This window comes from Callorhinus ursinus, unplaced genomic scaffold (assembly GCF_003265705.2).
Source record: "Callorhinus ursinus isolate GAN/ISIS: 27379988/994484 unplaced genomic scaffold, GSC_fseal_2.0 scaffold4, whole genome shotgun sequence".
NCBI lineage: Eukaryota > Metazoa > Chordata > Mammalia > Carnivora > Otariidae > Callorhinus > Callorhinus ursinus.
The window spans coordinates 42013284-42035923 of NW_027397066.1; the positions used below are offsets into that span (position 1 = coordinate 42013284).

At 40.2% G+C, this 22640-nt stretch overlaps 1 protein-coding gene across 6 annotated transcripts in view; it reads right to left on the reverse strand.

The window, feature by feature from the left end:
- Positions 1–22640, reverse strand: part of LNX1 (ligand of numb-protein X 1) — a 204718-nt gene that overhangs the window by 115087 nt on the left and 66991 nt on the right. The window contains exon 1 of one of the 6 annotated variants that reach the window (XM_073891665.1): positions 5569–5678. The exons of the other annotated variants lie outside the window; for them this stretch is intronic. The gene's annotated coding sequence lies outside the window, so the exon portion shown is untranslated. Of the gene's footprint in view, positions 1–5568; positions 5679–22640 lie in introns of those variants that run through there. 6 annotated transcript variants of the gene reach the window in all.

Sequence of the window (22640 nt, forward strand, 5' to 3'; positions counted from 1 at the left end):
CTGTGAAACCAACCCCAGGAATAAAAGATCAACTTGAGGGGCCCCTTCAGAATGATAGGTTATAAGTCTCAGTGACATCTTTTATGATTATCTCTCTCTGTAACTTCAACAGTGTATCCCTTTAAAATCTGAACATCTTGTCAGGACAGCCATAAGAACATGGAACTACCTACAGTTGGATAATATGAGACAATGTAAAATTAATCCAGCACCAACCACGGCCATGATGGACGGTTGAGACTGGGTTGGTTAAATGCACACTTTTCCATTCTTTCCCCCCCCATACCAGACAGGGGAGTCACTAGTCCTTGTGAAGGGCCATGGCGCCCTTTAGCTGAGAGATAACCTCAGAATATTCAAGATGGAAGTCCAAAGACAGTGTAATTTCTATGCCTTCTTTCACAGAAGGTGGAGGGATAATCAGGAAAGAGAAAGAGCAATGTTGGCTGGTGCCACCGGGGAAGACTTCATGGAGAATGTATGGGACCTTGATGGATTGGCCAGATGGTGGGAAGGGCACATAGTTCCAGACAGGGTGGCAGTGTAGATGGAGGCAGGGATGATCACAACCTGTGTATGTTGGGGAGGAAGCGGTGGGGGGGGGGAGCAGAGGGAGGCAGGCGAAGAGGATCCATGGCATGCTGAGTTTGGATGGGTAAGGTGGGACCAGATTATAAAGACCCTCGAGGGCTGACTGCTTCGGGTCTTCACGGTGTTGCTGGCTACTACTCTCATGATGAATAAACAGCTTTTTTAACTGGGGGGAAGAAAAGGAAGAAAGAAATTCAGCATCTTGAGCATGGAGTGATTTATTAAGAGTGACAATGTTTTAAGAGACCAACCGAGAAATAGACTCTTAAATAGAGCGAACAAACGGGTGGTTGCCAGAAGGACGGTGTGTGTGTGGTGGGGAGAGGAAGGGGATCAAGAGTACACTTCTCTAGAAAAAATAACAGTGACCATGTTGGGGCGCCTGGGGGGCTCAGCTGGTAAGCGTCTGCCTTCGGCTCAGGTCACGATCCCAGGTGGGATTGAGCCCTGCATCGGGCTCCCTGCTCAGCGGCGGGGAGTCTGCTTCTCCCTCTCCCTCTGCCCCTGCTTGTGTTCCCCCCCTCGCTGTGTCTCTCTCTGTCAAATAAATAAAATCTTAAAAAAAAAAAAAAAAGAGTGACCATGTTTTCAGTGTGAAGCAAAATTTCCAGGAGATGCCATTTCAGCTACCTTATGATCATTATTCTCTTTAGAGGCACGCCTCCCTTGCAGTTGTCACCTCCCATAAACATGGTTGTCTGCAGGGACAGGTGGAACACATTAGAAATCTCTCTGAACTCAAGGTTGGGGCTGTCCTAGTTAACCAGCCAGCTCACTTGGGCTTTTTGATTAGTTTGAATTCTTTCATGTATCTTGACAGGGAAATCTAAGGGGGGAAGGGAGGTCTCTTTTCAAAGCTCTTTCCTTCTAGATCAACACAATGAAGGCTGGCATTCTCAAGGATTCCTCCTGGCAACAAACTTATTGCTAAGAGCGTGCCTCGTGATTCGTCAGAATTACTTTGCCCCTGTTTGCTTCCTTTTTTTTTTTTATGGCATATTTGTAGAGTTGTCTAAGATGACTAAATGCCACAACAAAACATAGTCCATGTGATTTTAATAAACACATCTCGAGAAAAAGCCACTTTGGCTGAAAGTACTCAGCATTATGAAATGGAATTGCTGTATACATTCCATCATCTTGGCCTCAGACTTTTTTTTTAAACTAGCTTAGCCCCAAATCTTTCATTGGCTAATTACAAGTGCTTAGCATGATGCAAATAAGCAGATCCCACAAGGACAATTATGGAAAATAATAGTAATAATCACAACTATCAGCTGCTACGATAGATGCCATCTGGTTCTGTGTATGTGGAGGAGATTCTGGTTCTCTCAAGAAACTCACAGCCTGAATATTGCGTGGTGTGCAAATGAGCTTCTAGGACAATCTATGGATCTACAGTTTAGGAGCAGACACTTTTTGCTTTGTGTGCTATTGGGGGGAGAGGGAGTACTTCAGTTACTGGACTTGGCACATATTTGTGGCCAGCACACTCTGCTTTAGCACACATACACAGAGGGACTTCATTGTCACGGTCTCTATAATTATCACAAGGCCTATATTCCACGACTGTAAATATCTTTATGTTTATATGACTCCACTCCTGCATCAACCAGGTGGGTTAGTGCATGTTTTGGTGACAGTTGTCACTATTTTGGAAGTTGTCATGTCTTTGTTTCTTTATTGGTTCCTTCATATACAGCTATAATGATTGACCCAATGCCATACGTCAAAGATATAAAATCTCTTTTCCTTGTTAACTTTGGCCTCACTCTAAGGGCTTCCATGTCCTTGTAGATGACCCCTCCGGCATCCTCGACCTCCTCAACCATGAGGACCTTTACCTCTGCTCCTCTTAAGCTGCTGGTTCTTCTTCTTTTTTTTTTTTTTAAGATTTTATTGATTTATTTGAGACAGAGAGATACAGAGAGAGAGAAAGCATGAGCAGGGGGAGGGGCAGAGGGAAAGGGGGAAGCAGACTCCCTGCTGAGCAGGGAGCCTGACGTGGGGCTCGATCCCAGGACCTGGAGATCATGACCTGAACCGAAGGCAGATGCTTAACCATCTGAGCCACCCAGGCACCCCTAAGCTGCCAGTTCTTAGGGCCACCCCTTGGATCTTCTTATCACCTCCAAATCTTCCATTTCAAAAAATCTGAGAATGCCATTCTCTGCTGTATTCTCAACCATTCAGGTTTTTCCTCTCCCTTCCCCAAACTTTGCCTTCTTCTCTGATCTCTGGTGCCTGGAGGCTGCCCGAGAATATCTGTTCCATACTGTTTTCACTTCCAGCTTATCTGGCCCAGATTCCCACTTCCTTGCCAGCATCTTCAACTTCCTCGTGACCTGGGGGGACCGTTGTGCTAGTCTTCTCTCTTCCCATAAGCCTGAAGACTGGTGCCACTATTTAGGGATGTCCTACAGCACCTGCGGTACTCGTCACTCTCCTCGGCACTCCTGGTTAGTGTCTCTTCCTTCCCTCTCGGTGGTCACCCCACCTTCAGTTCATTCTGCTTGTCTGGTCCTCCAGGCTTTTCATGATCTGCCCCCTGCGTGACTATCAAAACTCGTCAACATCTTATCTTTCCCATCCACAGAACACCATCCACTTTCCAGACCTGGGGTGTCCGAGTCACCCTGTGTCAGAGAGGAGCACTGCCTCACACCCCCATTTCCACAGGAAAGTGGTTTCCAAAGCAAACCCTGACCAGCTCCACACTTTAGTCACTCCGCCTCTGGGAGTCCCTGGCTGGAAAAATGGGAAAGAACAACCAGGTAAGCTCGTTCTGCTCCTTCCTTTCCTGTCTTGGGAGTGAGCCAGACTTTCCCTGTGCTGTGCCATGCCCCGAGTGTTTTCTGGGCATTCTTCCGTTTGAGAAACTGCCACTCCCAGGTCTGCCCCGTCCCAGGTCTTCAAGCTCTGTTTTCCCTTTTTCCAGGTGCTGGTGTTCAATTTAGCCATTACCATTTAAAAGGTGGTGTCTTTGCCTCCATAATTACTCTTTTCAATTTTTCTCAAATTATCCCAAACCCAGATGGGAAAGAGGCACTCTTTCCCACGGTTCTCCTTAGATACCCCCAAAACCTGACTGTTTGTGGTTCCCATAGTAATCAGCCTCTCTCCCTTCCAGGCTTTTACCCATCTGATGCCCCCCTAACATTTATTGTGCATTTACCATTGCCCGGATTGACGGTATGCACCTTATCTGTGTTCTTGTAAGGGATCGTGGCAAACATCCCAGGAACTAACTCTACTTAACACATGAAGAAACTGAGTCTCTGTGAGGTGATGTAACTTGTCTGACATGCCCAGCTGATTACAGGCAGACCTGAGACTCAGGTACGACTCCTCCCTCAGCCTGGGAAACTCTTCCTCCACCTGTAGAGCTCAGCTCAAATGTCATCTCCTTCACAGAACCTTCTGTGACCTCACCAAGGTTTGCCTGCCTCCTACTTGCCACACACTCTACTTCAGCAAGTATTTCACGAATTGCCACTTTTAAAAGACCATCTCCTCTCTAGACAGCCAGGTAGGGAACATAGCTTTTCATAGACCCTCAGGACTCAGCCTGAACGAAGTGCCAGGAAGGAACTTAACCCAATGCCTGTGATTAATATTAGTTAAAAGAACTAAAGATGAGTATGAGACAAGGGGAGGTGGAGGGGCTAGAGAAACTCACAACAAGCTAAATCTCGAGGTTCCCCTTCCTTCTCGCAGCAGTCTAGGCCTGTTGACTTGGGGAAGGGAGCTGATTTGATCCCATTGAAATGTTACAGTAAAGCTAGGCATTCATTATTCACTCATTCAGTCTTTCACTCGCTTACTCAACAAATTTATTAAACACCACTAATATGCAAGTCCGTTTCAAGGGTAAATAGAATCTATTTTCAGGAACTCATAGTCAAAGGACAAGTAGAGTTTAAGACCAATGATTAAACAATCAAAGGTGGAATTGCCATAATAGAGGAGTGGCACAGGTGCAACTGCATGAAGGAGGGGATGGGTTGGTTTCTTCTTGTTTAAAGGCTCCAAGTTGTTTAAAAGTACTTGCCCGAGTTTGCCCAGCTAGTAAATGGCAGAGCCAATATTGGAGTGTAGTTCCTCTTGATTTTAGGGCTCCTCATCTTCTTGGGTGCCCACACAGCCTCATCCTGGTCCTTTGCTACACAGGGGGTCTAGGATCCTAACCTGCTTTTAGAATCTAAGTGTGTCACCCCAGGGAATCTGTGGCCTCTTACAGCTTTACAGTCTTCACATTGTAGGGGTGGGTTCCCTGAGAGGGTAGAAAGACTAATTACTCCTCACATGTAGTCTCAGAGTTTCATGACCACAGTCAGAAGGGCTGGCACCTTGGGAAGAATCTGAAAAAGACCCGTTCTCTGCAGGTGACAGAAACATCTGTAGATATTTACATCTGTAGAATTGAAATTCCTTGAAGGTGGAGTTGGTCTACTTCAGTAAACCATTCTTAAAGATCCCCACCTCAAACCTCCTCAGTTTTTAAGCCTCTGGTGTAATTTAATTCCCTTTTAATTCCATTTTCTGTGCCATCAGTCCTCAGTGGAGAACAAATTACCATTTCCTCACCATAACCCTCCAATATATTTGCTGTCTTTTCTGCTGTCTTATAGAATCCAGGACAAGAGCCTGACCTCTTCAAACTTTTTCCTGAGGGAGTTGAAAATTCCTAATAACTAGTAACATAAAGTGACTTACAGATACACAAAAAATGTCCCAGTGGGATGGAGTGGAAATGGCAAAATCAAGAGGGGAGTCATGTTGCTGGCCTCCTCGGGTGTGATAAGCACAGAGGAAGCCAACTTTCTCAGTGGGGGAAGTGTTTTCTTTTTAATGAAATTCCACTTCCGTCCAAGAAAGGGCAGATTCTCAAAAATGGGGATCAGTGTCAAGAAGCCTGTCCTTTAGTTGTCCTAAGTCAAAGAATATAAGAAAGAGAATATCATGAAGACCACTCACCATTAATGAGGAGACAGCGTCTTGGTCAGATTCTGACTAACAGAGTCTCAGCAAAGTAAAGTTCATTTGACTTTTCTCAAATCATGAGCAGGTGAAGATGCTCCTTTAACAACTTGGATGATGAACATGGGTGGGTGTCTTTTCCGGCCTTTCTTAGAGCTGAATTCCATGGCTACCTGTCACTTCTCCATGACAAGGTGCCTGGAGTAAACAAGGGTAGACTTCTTGGTGGTCATGAAGCCACAGTGAAGTGGAGCAGTGGACCTGGGCGGGCTTCCCCATGTCCAGTTCTGGGAACTCTGCCCCAGGAGCAGCCATCTCCTCTCAAAGTCAGCGTGGAAGATGTACTTCCAGTCCAAAGTTCAGATAATCACAGAGTAATGAATATTTTAGCCTACTGTCCTTCGCCAATTATGAGACCGTGGGGTTGTTATCATCATAGACCTTTCGTGGCGTCCCCCATTACTGAGTAGCTCAACTAATCCTGAGTTGGAAATGTTGACTTCAACTGCAGCTGAGGGGCAAGGTAAGAGAACAGGAAATCATTTCCCTTGGGATGTAAAAATGTCTGAGAAGAGGTCTGCATTTTGCATTTAAAAATCCATTCAGCCCAGTTCAGCATTTATGGAGAGTTAAGAGCCAGGAGAAGTGTTATTAACTGGTCTGGGTAATAGAGGCTCTAGATTACCAAGTTCCTTGTTTGTACTGTCTTAATTTGATGCTTTGTCAATATCAGTGCCAGCCATCAGCTCAGGGTGGCCAGGCTGGTTCTTCTGGTTTGGATTGTCCCCCTGAAGTGGTGCAGTCCATTTGGCAAGAGGAGAGGCCTACCCTTCCAGTCCAATCCCACTTTCTCTGAATTGCCCCAGGAGGTGGATTGGAAGTACAGCTTTGACATGTCCTGCCATAGGCACATTCACACCCCCAGGTTAGGTGACTCTCACTAAGATGTCTCCCCAGGTTGGCCAGTCCTTCTAGATGATTTGGCTGCACCTGGATCAACACTGTTCATGTTCTGTCACCCACTAAACTTGCAGCTGTGACAAGAGTGTGAGTGTGGCAGCAAGCCATGTACACCGTGAGATGCTCATTCTTCAATGTCACGTAGCTGCGAAGTTTTGGCAGAGGGACAGCAGTGGTGCTAGGATGTCCCTTCTTCATCTCTGCCCCAGGACCTGCTGCATGCACCAACTCATTTGAACTTAAAGTTGGAAGAAGATCTGTGATGTTCCTGGTCAACCTTCAACCCATTTCAAGGTAGCAAGGTATCTTCTCCAGGATAAAGGAATAAGGAACCACATGCCAGGGGTCGCCAATAGGTCAGTCCCAAATGTCAGTCATCTCAAAGCCAAACTCTCTAAACTGATTACCATTATTTCTCCCTGTACCCCATCCCCTCTCCCAGAAATCTCCCCATTCTATAGAATCTGTACGCCATCTACCTTCTTTACCCTTGCTTAAATGGCTGACTTCTATTAGTACCATTGTCCTCCCCTGGAAATGATCACACGAGATTTCATAGAAAAGCAAAAGTGGATCCTCATCAGGAAGTCGATGGTCAATGGAAAGAGGGACAGAATAAGAAATAAAAACCAGGGTCTGCTAATGTACATGCCAAAAGTAATGGAAATGAAATTAACCTCTGCAGTGATCCGGGATAAATCCAAATGTAACTAGTGAGTTCTGCTGTCTGTGATCTTGATACAGCCATTAGGGAGTTTTTCTGGGTCCTGGGAGAAACAGATGCCAAGATATGATGAAACAGGCAAAGACTTTATTAGGGATAATACCAATGTGGGTGACAATGGGACAGGAGCTGGAGAAAGGGTGGGAGAGCACATGAAGAAGTATAATAATGTCTTTGTTGAATGAACGCATGATGAACAAAGTTCAGTTTGGAAAGGGAAAGAGAAAAGAAATATTTGGGCACAAAATGATGTGAATTAGCGAAGCTGCTATTGGGTTATAGATGAGGTAGATATTCAGCTGGTGTCCACCATGCGGCTGTACCAGGTATTTACTCCTAAGACCTTGTCTGACTGGTCTGGTCTGTTATCGGTTGATGCCTGTGCTGTACTGATTTTTAATATTTTTTAAATGACTTACAGTTACATGGGCTATCATACTGCCTGGAGTATTTGGCAATGGTTTCACAAATGGAAAATGTATTTCTGATGGCCTTCTCACTGCAACATAGGGCTATCATATGTATTAACAATTCTTATAGATGGTGGTGGTGCAGAAACAAAGGGAACTGCCAAAATCCATTTGTTGTTCTGTGAATTTGTTGGAGGGCGGTTTATCAAACTGATGGTACGCCCATTCAAGGTTGCCAATGAGCTGCTGGTTTTTGTTCTATTCTTCCTGGGAAAGAATGTATATTTTTCTTTTCCCATTGCCCCACTAAAAATATACTAGCAACTAAAGCTGGTACACTCCTTATTTATTCTTTTATCATAAGCACAGTATCCCCTCCTTAAACAGGAAAATGTTTGAAGAAGAAATGAACTGAGACCATGAAAAGTAACTGGTCGTTAAAGTTTTTACACTCAGAAAATGCTGAACTAATGAGGGAAAACTGGTGAAATTTCTAGACTTAAAAGACTGGTAGACAAGAGGCAGAACTAGCAGAGCCCATGCCAATATGGGAGTGTGAAGGCGGGAAGAAGCAAGAGAAAGTGACCCAGGAACTCACAGAGATTCGTAAGGACTGAATTCTCACAGGCAGTTGTATTGGGGTCCAGACCAAGTTTAACTAGATCTCCAAAGAACACTTGATATCTGGAATACACTTAGACTAGCTGGATTTGTTTGTTTTTTTGTAACCAAAAGTGAATTATGAATATCAGCCCAGAGTCTGAGACAGAGTAACTTGTCTTTCCTATAATGAACTAGAAAGTGAATTCTCCTAGACTAAGGATTTATGCTCATGTCTGGGATGGGGTTGAACGTCTTAGGTGAGGATGGCAGGTTGTGGTCACCCCTTCCAAGAAAAGAGTGACGCAAGGACAGGAAATGGGAAAAGAGGATACTATGAATATATAGAATTCCAGGGGAAGTGACATGTTATCTTGTGTTCATTTAAACTTCTCTTCCAGTGGGCACCTGGGTAGCTCAGTTGGTTAAGCATCTGACTCTTGATTTTGGTTCAGGTCATAATCTCGGGGTTGTGAGATCAAGCCCCACGTGAGGCTCCATGCTCAGCGGGGTGTCTGCTTGAGATTCTCTCTCTCCATCTCCCTCTGCCCCTCCCACCCCACTCTCTCTCTCTCCAAAATATAAGTAAATAAATATTTAAAATAAAAATAAAAATAAACTTCCCTCCCAGATTAATGAAGTGGCTAATTTTCCAACATAAGGCACAAACTCTCTCTCGGGGTTCTACTCATTGCTTCTATTCTCCTATGTGGTAATGGCTCACCCTCCCACTGAAACACACACTCTTACTAGCACTGACTACTGCACTATCCCTGTGCTCACCTCTGGAATAGCCCCTTTAGGAAGCTGTTTTCGATGACCTGATATGACCATGACACTTGTTTCCTGCCCAGACTGCCACAGTGGCCCAAAGAATGGCCAAAATTCCCTCTCTTCTTCTGGCAAGCAAAGACAGAAATGAGATTAGGCTAGTGACCAGAAAATGCAAGAAATTCAGACTGGAGATATCCCACGTCTGAGAATGGTCAAACTTTTGAAAGTTAGGAAAAAGAAAAAGTTTAAAAAAGCAAGTCCACAATAAGCAAATTAGAGAAAAGAAATAGAATGAAGTATGTCTACCATCGTGAAAAATGAAGAACATGGTATTTCCTTCCCATTTCTTCAAAACTGCATACTCAGCCAAGTTACCAGTGACATCCTTATTGCCTGATCCATGATGATTCTCAGTCCTAATCTACTACTTTCCCCTTTTACCCTACTCCATCCACACTGGCTTCCTTGCTTTCCCTTGCACATGCCAAGCATACCTCTATCTTACAACTTGGTATTGGCTATTCTTTCTGCCTGGAATACTCTTCCTCCAAATGTCCGCATGGCCGGCTCCTTCCCTCCTTTAATTTTTACTTAAATGTTACCTTCTCAACAAGACCTACCCTGACCACTCTGTTTACAGTTACAAACCTCCCTGTTGCACTCCCAATCCTACATACTCTGCCCTTTTATTTTATTCCGTGGCATTTAGGACTTCCAAAATGCTTTGTTAATTGCTTATTTATTATGCATATCGTTTATTGCCTGTCTGCTCCCATAGACTTTCTTGAGGGCAGGGACCTTTGTTTTGTACACCAATGTCTAGAACAGAGTCTAGGCCATAGTAAGGTGCTCAATAGATATTTGCTGAATAAGTAAATAGCAAAGGCTTTCAAACACAAAATTCAACTAAATGCTATTAATGTGATGAAATAAGGGAAGGAAAAGAGGTGAATGCAGAGATGAAAAGGTCAGAAATAGGATGCTAACATGAGCAAAAAAGGAATTGAAATTTAAAATCATTAAGCAAGGCAAAAAAAAAAAAGGCATTCCATCATGATAAAAGACACTTTCTATTAAGAGGATATCACAGTCCTAGGCTAGTTTGCATTAAACACCAAAGTATGCATCAAATATCAGACATCTAACTATATAAAACAAACACTATTAGAAATAAAACAACAACTTGATTTTTAAAAGAATACAATTCTGCTGGGTAACTTCAGGATGGCACCAGAATGACTTTGGAATTGTGGCCACAAAATCAGACCAAAAGAGATATGCAAAATTAATGAGAGCTAAATTAATGATCTATTAAGAGCTGTTGAAAGAATATTAACATAATTGAGAATAGAACCAAATAACAAAAAAGGTGAGTTGACTGTAGGGGCGCCTGGGTGGCTCAGTCATTAAATGTCTGTCTTCAGCTCAGGTCCTGATCCCAGAGCCCTGGGATTGAGCCCCGCATCAGGCTCCCTGCTTGGCGGGAAACCTGCTTCTTTCTCTCCTACTCTCCATGCTGTGTTCCCTCTCTCACTGTCTCTCTCTGTCAAATAAATAAATGACATCTTTAAAATAAAAAAAAAAAAGGTGAGTTGACTGTAAACAAATGCTAAAATAACTCCTCCCTCCTCACACCCCCTGGTTGGTTTGCATTATTCATCAGAGTGTTAAGGGAGAATCCAGGGAACCTGGATTATAAAGTCACTGCAAGACTTGGGAGTCCCCATTAACCTAGTGAAGTGGAAACTGACAAGAGTTAATTAAGGGCTATGCCCAGAACTGGATTACCATAACTCCTCCCATATTCTAGTGGTAGAGGGAGTCATGAGGTCCACCAAAATTTAAAGGGATGGAAAAATAGTTTCTAACTCTCTATGGAAAATAGCAAGCTCACACTGAAAGCATATGGGATGGGAATCGTGGTATGGTAGCCATTTTGGAAAATACAATCTACTTCAACCAGATAGGTGGAATAACTAAGAAGAAAATTTAATGTATTATCTTTATATCATATAACTTACAGTGCAGTTAAAGGTTTTAAGGAAATTTAATAAATCAAGTTATAGAAGTGCCATAAAAAGGAACTGCATTTTTTTGCTAGATTTATAGATTAAATAATAGTATTTGTCAATTAAACTTAAAATTTCAGTAAATGGATTTCTCTTAACATGTTAAAATCTGGAAAGAGCATCACTCACACCCTAAGAAAAGAAAAAGCTGAATAATCTACACAATTATAACTTTCCTGGGGTCCATTAAAGAGCTGAGGTTGTAGGGCAACCAACTAGCCTGAAATCTAAAGAAAAATAGGCACCTCCAAGGAGAAATACAGTATGAGTACTAGCTAATGTGAAGCAGAGCATGAAAGTTAGACAGATTTTCCATAAAAGCAGGTAAGAAACCTCCTGCTAAAATTTGTAAAAATTTCTGAAGTCAAGTTGGGGCTATCATGAAAGCATAGAAATCCTGGGAGCAGCAGATAAAAGGAGAATTCACATTCAGTCACAGGCTCTTCTCCACAGACCACACCAGGTGCTCATGAAAAAGACTGGGGTAGGGTAGAAGATGAGAGAAAGCCTTCCTAATGGTTCAGATCTGTGGAAGGTAGATGAGAAAGACAGCAGACTTCTCAACAGAAACTACGAAAGCCAAAGAGTATGGAGGAACACTTTTCAAATACTGAAAAGGAAATACTGTAAAACACAAACTTTTATGCTCAGTGAAAAGCCTCTCAAATGAAGGAAATCAAGACTTTCTCAGATAATCAAAGATCAAAAGCATTCATTACCAATAGACAGGAACTACAAGAACTCTTAAAGGGATTTTTTTAGGCAGGAGGAATATGAGACAGAAACTTGGATTTACACATAAAAAAAAGGCACAGGAAATGGCAAAAATAAATGGACTGTGGAAGTCAGTACACTTAACCCAATTTTTGGAGCACACACACCTCTAATCCAATCTGATTTCACAGGTTATTTTATCTTGCCCAAACTGCCCTGAAGAAAATTTAGCATTCTAAAGTATAATAAGAATGGTTATTTATGTGTTATCTGGGGGAAAAGACAACTTAGTTAAGCAAGAATGAGATTGGGACCAAGTTTATAAAAGGGTAAAATTTTTTATTTAAATGTGGTCAAGCATAAAAAAATAAGTAGTGGGGATAAGAAAAATCCAAAATGTAAGATGAACATTGAAAGTATACAGTTAGGGGCACCTGGGTGGCTCAGTTGGTTAAGTGTCCAACCATTGGTTTTGGCTCAGGTCATAATCTCAGGGTCCTGGGATCGAGCCCTGCGTTGGGCTCCAGGCTCAGTGCTGAGTCTGCTTCAGATTCTCTTTCCCTCTGCCCATCCCCCCCCCGCCCCAGCTTGCTTGCTCTCTCTCGAATAAATAAATAAATAAAATCTTTAAAAATCAAAAAAAAATTTTTAAATAATATATACAGTTTAAAAAAGCTAAGGAAGTATTTTAAAACTTATCACTTTAATAATTTAAAATTTAATTAAAAAGTAAATAGCACCAAAATAATGTTTTAACCCACAAGCCATCCTCAAAAGCACCAAAGAATTTATATTGACTTGATATATCTCTTTGAACTATATTGGACCATTCTGCAGAAAGAAAGCAGTAAGGAAATAGATGAATTGATTAATTATTTTTATCTCTATAACAACAAGTTATATAGCACTTGCTATGTGCTAATATCTGTTCTAAATACTTTACAAATATTAAATAATGTAATCCTCATAAGAACTCTATGAAGTAGACACCATTACCATTCAGATGTGCTCACAGTCATATTGTAAATTGAAAATTGGAAGTAGACATATATTCTCTAAAGTCTTTGCTTTCAAACTCTATGCCATGTTACCTCCCAACACCACCATTGGGCAAAACCTTACATTCCTAATACAGAAAATTTTCGTATGTCTGTGAAACATTTATAAACACTTAAACCTGGCTACAAAGAAAACTTCAGCAAATTCAAAGAGTAAAAAGGTTATGTGTCTGATCCTAATTCACTAAATAAGAAAGAAAATATTTAAAAATGACCAAAAACTTGACTACTTGGAAATTAAGAAATACTTAGATGACATTTCGCTCAAAGAAGAAATCAAAGGGAAATCACTGACAATCTTGGAAACTACAAAAAAGGGAACTTTATAATATACTCTAAGGCTCTAGAGGATTATATCAAAAATTTTATAGTCAAATGTTGTCCTTATGAAAGAATGAAGATGAGAAATAAAGAAACTAAAACCACATTCTAAGAAATTATCAAAAAATGAAAGTGATTCATAAAGTTAAAATCTTAAATTAATGAAGTAGAAAGAAAAAAGTAGAATATATAAATAATTTCAAAATCTTGTTGTATTAAAAAATGTATACATTTACTAAATAAGCTTGATTTTTAAAAAGAAGAAAAAGCAAAATTATAAAAGTTCAGGCAGTAGAAAGAACAGATTAAAATGATTAAAAGTATTAAAAGAAAATATAATATGAAACTTTATGGCAACAAATTTTAAAACTGGAAAAAACATTGGAAAAGAAAAGGAAAAACTATCTTTTTTTTTTTTTGCAGATGACATGATTGTAAACCTAGAAAACCCAAAGGAATCTAGTAAAAATCTCCCAGAATTAAGAAGAGAATTTGGTAAAGTAGATGGATCTAAAACTACAAAAAAAACCAAAACAAAACATCAGTAGCTTTTCTTTACTCTGGCAATAAGAATAGGAATGGAAGAAATCCATTTAAAACAGTGAAAAAGAAACCTTCGTGAAATATTTAGAAATAGATATAACAAAAAAATAATACTAAACAACAAGGTCATACTAAAATATGTAAAAGGAGAAATGAAGAAATGGAAAGATGTACCAAATTCTTGGATGAGAAGACTCGATGCCATAAATATTCCGGCAAATTTCAACAATATGGGTATTTTTTGTGTTTGTTTTTGGTAATTGGGTAAAGTGATCCTAAAGTTTCTAGAGAAAAATAAATACCAAAGACAAGACAAGTAATTTTGGAAAAATAGAGATGGGGCGGGGGACTTCCTCGCCAATTATTCAAACCCTCTATGAAGCCATTATATTCAAACCAGAAACTTAATGGATCCCAATTTTATGGCACATCCAAGGATATAGTACAAGAATATGAATGAAAATATAAAGATAAGGCAAAACTCTTGCAAGAAAATCTAGTAGACTATCTATACTATATTGTGCAGGGAAACTTTTCTGATAAAAACTGAGAAGTCAAAAGCTACAAGAGAAAAAACAGATGTGTTTAACTATAATAATTATAATTTTTAAGGCAAAAGTATAAAAATATCATTGACTGTGACAGATTTGCAGAAATATATATAATGCAGATAATATATTTAATTTTTATAATATACAAAGATTATAATTTGACAAGAGAAACAAGAACAAGCCAATAGGAAAATGGGTAAAGAATACGATTGGGTAATACACAGAAAAGCAAATCCAAATGCTGAGAAACATGCAAATAGTCTCTAATTCATCACAAGGGAAGGGATGGCAAACTAAACTAACAATGAGATGTCAGATTGTCTAAAGTTTAAAAGATCTGTAACACTTATCACTGGCAGGGCTGTAGGAAAGGGAGTATTTCATGCAGTGTGAATAGAATGAGAAATGTTATAGCTGGGACGCCTGCGTGGCTCAGTCAGTTGAGCATCCTACTCTGGATTTCAGCTCAGGTCACGATCTCGGGGTTGTGGTATTGAGCCCCCCGTTGGGCTCTGTGCTGGGCATGGAGCCTGCTTGAGATTCTTTCTCTCCCTCTCCCTCTGCCCCTCTGTCCACCCCCTCTTTAAAAATTACTTAAAAAAATGCCTCTTGGGGAAGCAGTATGGTGATATGTATTAAAATTTAAAATACATATACTCTTCAGGCCAGCCGTCCTTTTCCTGAGAACTTCTCAAGGAGAAACAAAGTCACCAGAACAAAAAGGTTCATATAAAGGTGTTTTTTGGAGGGTGAGGGTTTTTGTTTTTTGGTTTTTTTTGCAAATTATTTCTAAAAGCTATAATGTGTTTCTAGGAATAGCAGAATAAACTACGGAATATCCATATGATGGAACCATGTAGCCATTAAGAAGAATGATTCAGAGCTGTGCTGGTTGACAGGAAGAAATTCAGAAGGTGTTGTTGACGGAGTAAAGCACAACGCAGGGGGCAAATGTGTACTATGTGTACTATGGTTCTACTTTTGTAAAATAATGATCAGAAAGCACTTGTATGTGTACATGGGTATATTATTATACAGCCATTGGTAAAAATAGGAAAGATACATATTAGACTATTAATATGGGTTATCTGGGTAGGTGGGTGGGTTGGGAATCAGTATGTGTAGAAGAGAAAAGGCGGAGTCAAGCCAACAAGGAGGAAACAGAAAGATCACCCACACAGGACCACACACTTGTACCTATACTTGAACTGAATCACATACATGCATTTGTGAAAATGTATGCATGTGTGCTGTTCAGACATAACGAACTCACCTGGCCAGTTTGAGGGACTCTGCCTCACTGTTAACTTCTTCCTATCCAGGAACCTTTGCTATTCCATTTGTATTCCTGTGCCAACACATTCTCCAGACAAGAGTTTCTGATTCTTGGATTCCCATATTTAATTCTAAGACTTCCCCTATTATCACATAGTATTTCATCTCAGAAATAGCAGTCAGAAAGTTTCCAACAATCTTCTAGAAATGAATATCCTTTGGTGTTTCTACCTCTATTCCTTCTGGTCCATACTTCATTTCTTGACTGCCACGTTAAACTTTCTAAGTAAAGCGGATCACATGATTCTGGGCAGAAGGTGAATGGTTCCACCATGGGTACCTGGGAAAATGACCACTTCTTTAGATCACACATCTTAGAATTATAGACTTGTCTAAATTGTGAACTTCCTCAGGATCCAATATGAAGTAAGACACAAGAAACCAAGAACTAACTTGAATACCTTTAGTCAGCTCACACTGTTTACTGTTAATGAGTCCCTCGTCTCCTTGTGTTTACAGAATGTTTACTAGTTTTACATTCCACGCTCACATCTGTCTGCCTCCTTCAGCCTCCTTGTGGTGGAGCAATTTCCTTCACTTCAAAGGAAGCTCCAGGTGCAGGGAGGACTCTAGGGGTGTGGCCCCGCCTCGGAATCTGGCTCCTTTTCTCTACTAAAACATGTACGCTCTTCATCTTATCCCAAGTTGACTTTGGGAGCCATTCCTAAATTCATTCATCTGTTTTGGACTCTGAGAGTGAGACAGAAATGGAGTTCTTCTTTTTCCTCAAATCACCGACCCTAGTTTTGTCATGACATTTCAAATTGATTAACTATAGAGAGAAACAGGAGGGATCAACATGACACCATAGAGAAAAGGCCACAATTTAAAGAGTGACAAATAGGTTGTGGTAAGATTACTATGATGATGGCCTCCAATGAATTATGGAGAAATTTAAAAATCATTGTTTCAAGCTACTATTAATATATTTTTTTTAATTCAGCGGTAGTTAACTGAAGCTGTGTGGTGTGATATGCTTCTCCCAACACGAAGTAGGGACCACTTCTCCACCCTTGTGAACCTGTCTGGGCTGGCCCTGGACTCTATGGGAGTTCCAGAGCCTAGACATGGAGAGGCTTTGCAGCTTCCCCTCTTGCTCTCTTGGAACCTTGAGATGACCATGTGGCAAAGGACCTCAGGCCAGCCTGCTGGTGAACGAGAGTTCTTGGGAAAAGAAGAGGCTCTTGCCAATAGCCGGCACCAACTTCCAGACACATGAGTGAGGCTATCCCAGACAAAACCTGCAGAGGAATAGCTCAGCCAACCTCTGGGATTATGAGAAATAATAAATGGTTGTTGTTTTAGTCACTGGGTTTTGAAGTGGTTCACCCTCTAGCAATAGTTGATGAGTATAGAGGCTTGGACATTTTAATTCAGTATCTATCCTCTCTCTTTTCTAGTGTTCTGTGTATAGTGAGGCTCCTCTTCTTTCTTTTCTTTTCTTTTCTTTTTTCTTTTCTTTTCTTTTCTTTTCTTTTCTTTTTTCTTTTCTTTTCTTTTCTTTTCTTTTCTTTTCTTTTTGTCCCCCTAGAGATCTAAGAAAACACATTGCCTATATGGACACAAGTAATTCCTAAGCACACACACTTAAAAAATTTCTCAGGAGACAAGATTGCAAAGGCAGGAACTGGGTCTTATGTCTCTTCTTGAGGACCGTATGGCCAGTGGGAGGTCAGCATATGTTGGCCAAATTAAGCATCTCATGGGACACCTGTTGCTGCTTTTCATCTCATTTGCTTAGAACTTGCATGTGTCACAAAATGAATGGCTGGCTGGTTTGGCTGACCTGGCCAGCTCTGCAGATGTTCCCTTGTTGTCTCACTTTTCCAAATAATAGATAGTTCTCAATGATCCCAGCCTGGAAGTAGAGAGTATCTCTCCAGTGGGTGGAAGCCTGGGTGCATTGGTCAAGAGGGTAGTGGTTGTAGATATATTAGTGGCGGCAGGGCGAGGGGGCAGAGCAGCAGCTAATGTTTACTGACACCTTGTCAATATGCCAGTCATTATGCCATTCACTTCCCATGAATTAGCTAATTGAGTTAATTAATTAGTCATCACTTCCATAAGGAAACTGAGGCACAAATGTGTTCATTGATCTGCCCAAGCTAACAGTTAAAAGGTAGAGCCTGAGCTCTTAGCAAACACTCTGGCTCTAAATGTGGCTAATTGTATAGTTACAGCTAAGGAATATTTAAGGTTTAAACGAAGGACTATTAAACATAGTCATTTATAAAAGTTACCTAACAAGAAGTCACCTATGACTTATAATCTCCCAGGCTTTTAAATATCACTTGTACTTCTCATTAGTCAAGGAACAAGTATTACTGAGAGCATAATAGTATGTCTGTGCTTGTACATACAAAGTTTTAAAACTATGAACTAATAAAAAACATCATATAAGAATCTTGGCTCTAAAGGTACTTACACTAAAGAGACCAGACTTATTCAATGAAATGACCAAAGAGTAGGACAAGATTTCAAAAAAAAAAAAAAAAAAAAAAAAAAGAGGGAGAGAGAGAGAGAGCGAGAGCAAAGGAGTTCTGAGACCTCACCTCTTACAAGGAAGAATCTGAGTCATATTTCAAATCGTCCTCTTTCCTCGAAGCAAAACCACAGCTTTCTTTTTGGATGTCACAGCACTAAAAGATGGCTTAATAGGCCAGACTAACCTGTGCTAACAACTAGAATAATCTCCAAAAAAGAAAATTTACTTTGGGATTTAAGATAATCAAAACTGATTACTTCTCAAGAGGCTTAGAAACCCAAAGCTGTAAACACAGCTGGGGAAACACTTGAGTGTGGGTCCATAAAAACTCCAGTGAATAATCCATCCTTCTGCCTCATGACGTGGACACTACACCACACATGTGAACCTATAGGAAAGCAGTAAATATTTTTATACAACCTTGTTGGTGAATAGAAAAAAAAATGTATAAGATATGCCCACCCACATCTTCTGTGTGTGTAATGTAAATATCTTTCTTGTTTTATTGAAGTAAGGGCTGAAGGATTACATTCAGCCCAGACACTAAATAGTAACACAGGGATGTTGTAAACCAAACCTATACAGACTGGATTTTTCTTCTGAAAATTTAGAGCACCAATAGAACTATTTTTGATCGGTTGAAAAATAAATGTTCTACTATTTTGTTATCCAAGAGGCAACAACAGCATTTGCTCCACTCTTCTCTATATAGAATAATTTTGACTTATCAAGACCTTTTTTTTCCAATGGAAGGATAGACATTTATATATTAACAATAATTATCTCCAGCATTGAGATTAGGAGTGTTGGTTATTTATTTGTTTTTGGTGTTTTTGAAATTTCTCAAAATAACATACACTGTTTTCATGATAAAAAGATATTACGTTCATCATCATTAGCCATCAGGGAAATTCAAATCAAAACCACATTGAGATACCACCTTACACCAGTTAGAATGGCAAAAATGGACAGGGAAAGAAACAACAAATGTTGGAGAGGTTGTGGAGAAAGGGGAACCCTCTTACACTGCTGGTGGGAATGCAAGTTGGTACAGCCACTTTGGAAAACAGCGTGGAGGTTCCTCAAAAATTTAAAAATAGAGCTACCCTATGACCCAGCAATTGCACTCCTGGGTATTTACCCCAAAGACACAGATGTAGTGAAAAGAAGGGCCACATGCACCCCAGTGTTCATAGCAGCAATGTCCGCAATAGCCAAACTGTGGAAAGAGCTGAGATGCCCTTCAACAGATGAATGGATAAAGAAGATGTGGTCCATATCTACAATGGGATATGACTCAGCCATCAGAAAGGATGAATACCCAACTTCTACATCAACATGGATGGGACTGGAGGAGATTATGCTCAGTGAACTAAGTCAAGCAGAGAAAGACAATTACCATATGGTTTCACTTATTTGTGGAACATAAGGAATAGCAGGGAGGACATTAGGAGAAGGAAGGGAAAAATGGGGGGGGGAATGGAGGGAGAGATGAACCATGAGAAACATAAAATCCTGAGAAACAAACAGGGTTTTAGAGGGGAGGGGGGAGGGGGGATTTGTTAGCCCGGTGATGGGTATTAAGGAGGGCACATACTGCATGGAGCACTGGGTGTTATACGAAAACAATGGATCGTGTATCACCACATCAAAAACTAATGATGTAATGTATGGTGACTAACATAACATAATAAAATTTAAAAATAATAATAAAAAAGATATTATTTTTTTAAAAAGCAATCAATCTACTTACCTTCCTCACTGGTGGACATTCCTACACCATTTACATAATTTGCCCTTAACTACTGCACCTACCAAATAAACCCTTGTTTTCAGTGCATTTAAAAACAATTTCCCTTCCAGGAGAATCCCAAGATCCGTTTTCACTTAAATCCAGAAATGCATGTCAAGGCTAAGAATATTTTGACACAGAACTTGCGCCTTGGAAAAAAGTCACTCTGAGCAGGAAAGAAATGATATCTTTTAAAAATTCCTTTTTCAGATGACTTGCTGTGTAGTTCATTAGCAAGAGACACAAAAAGTACTTTCTAAAATAATAATGACCCAGAACCTTGCTCTTTGAGATAACAAGGCTCTGTTTTTGCAGGTGGCCTTCTACTCAAAGAACAAAAACTGGAAGCATCCATTGAATTGCCCTGTTTACATGTGTTGAGTCATGCTAATGGAACAGAGCTAATCAAGCCCAGGGTACAAAGCCCTTTATGTGCAGGAAAAGGACCAGCCTCAGATTCACTAACATCCAGATGCGAACACTTTCATGGGCTTCTGCAAAGACACCAACCTGCTGTGGGTGACCTCGAAGGCAGAGCTGGTCATGAGATAGATAATGTGAGCCACATACAGAATTTTAAGTTTTCTAGTAGCCACATTTTAAAAAGTAAAAATAAATAGGTAAGTTCACTTTAACATTATATTTTATTTAACTATATATACCCCAAATAGTATCACTTCAATATAAAAAATGTACTTAGGTAATGTACATTCTTTTTTTTTTTTTTTAACTAAGTCTTTGAATTCCAGCCTGTATTTTCAGCTACAGCATAGCTCACTTTGGACTAATTGCATTTCAAGAGCTCAAGAGCCACGTGTAGATGTGGCTAGTGGCTACCATTAGAGAGCGCAACTCTAAGATGAAAATGTTATTCTCACCAAGTAGGAGTCTAGGGTCTTAAAAAAAATTTTTAACATTGAGAAATAATTTACACACTATGAAATTCACCTTTTAAAGTGTACAGTTCAGTGATATTTAGTGTATTCACAAGACTGTATAACTGTCACTACTATTTAATTCTGGAACATTTCATCATCCCCAAAAGAAATCCCATATCTCTATCAGTCACTCTCTATTTTCTCCTTTCCCCAGACCCGGCAACTACTAACCTGCTTTCTGCACCTATGGATTTGCCTGTTTTGGACATTTCATATAAAGAGAGTCATACAATATGTGGCCTTTGTATCAGACATCTTCCACTTAGCAAAATGTTTTCAAGTTTCAGCCATGTTTCTTCTTTCTTCTTCTTCCTTCTTAAGGTTGAGTGCTATTCCATTGTGTGGCTATATACCACATTTGGTTTATTTAGCTATTCACCGACCGATGTGCCTTTGAGTTCTTTCCATATTTTGGCTATTATGAGCGGGGTTGCTATGAACATTCATGTAAAAGATTTTGTAAGAACACACGTTTTCGATTCTCTTAGGGATCCCACCTAGAAGTGGGATTGCTAGGTCAGATGGTAACTCCATGTTTAACTTTTTTAAGGAACCCCTGAACTGCTTTCTCAAGTGGTTCCACCATTTTGCATTTCCACCAGCAATACACGAAGTTTCCAATTTCTCCAACATTTGTTATCATTGTCTTTTTTGTTATAGCCATCCCAGGGGGTGCGAAGTATAAAACATTTTAACAAACCCAGGAGTCAGCTAATGTTTTTACTGATAAGGAAAATATAAAAACTGTAGTCACAAAAATGCAACAGGGGCTGTGATATTCCTACAGATTTAAAAGATTAGGGATTAAGTTTACATTTGCCACGTTTCCCTATAAAGATTAACACATTGTGCCTTGGTTAAGAAGCTGTTTTCTTAGACCTAAATGTGAGACAGGAATCCATCAAAATCCTAGAGAAGAACACAGGCTGCAACCTCTTCAACCTCAGCTGCAGGAACTTCTTCCCAGACACATAGCCAAAGGCAAGGGAAGCAAGGGCAAAAATAAACTATTGGGACTTCATCAAGATAAAAAGCTTTTGCACAGCAAAGGAAACAGTCAACAAAACCAAAAGACAACTGAGAGAATGGGAGAAGATATTTGCAAATGACATATCAGATAAAGGGCTAGTATCCAAAATCTATAAAGAACTTATCAAACTCAACACCCAAAGAACAAATAATCCAACCAAGAAATGGGCAGAAGACATGAACAGACATTTTTGCAAAGAAGACATCCAAATGGCCAACAGACACATGAAGAAGTGCTCAACATCACTCAGCATCAGGGGGAAATACAAATCAAAACTTCAATGACATACCACCTCACACCAGTCAGAATGGCTAATTAACAAGTCAGGCAATGACAGATGTTGGCGAGGATGCAGAGAAAGGGGAACCCTCTTACACTTTTGGTGGGAATGCAAGCTGGTGCAGCCACTCTGGAAAACAGTATGAAGGTTCCTCAAAAAATTGAAAATAGAGTTACACTACAACCCAGCAATTGCACTACTGGGTATTTACCCCAAAGATACAAATGTAGTGATCCAAAGGGGTACGTGCACCCCAATGTTTATAGCATCAATGTCCACAATAGCCAAACTGTGGAAAGAGCTAAGATGTCCATCAACAGAAGAATGGATAAAGAAGATGGGATATAGATATACAAGGAATATTATGCAGCCATCAAAAAACACGAAATCTTGCCTTTTGCAACAATGTGGTTGGAACTAGAGGGTATTATGCTAAGCGAAATAAGTCAATCAGAAAGACGAGTATCATATGATCTCACTGGTAT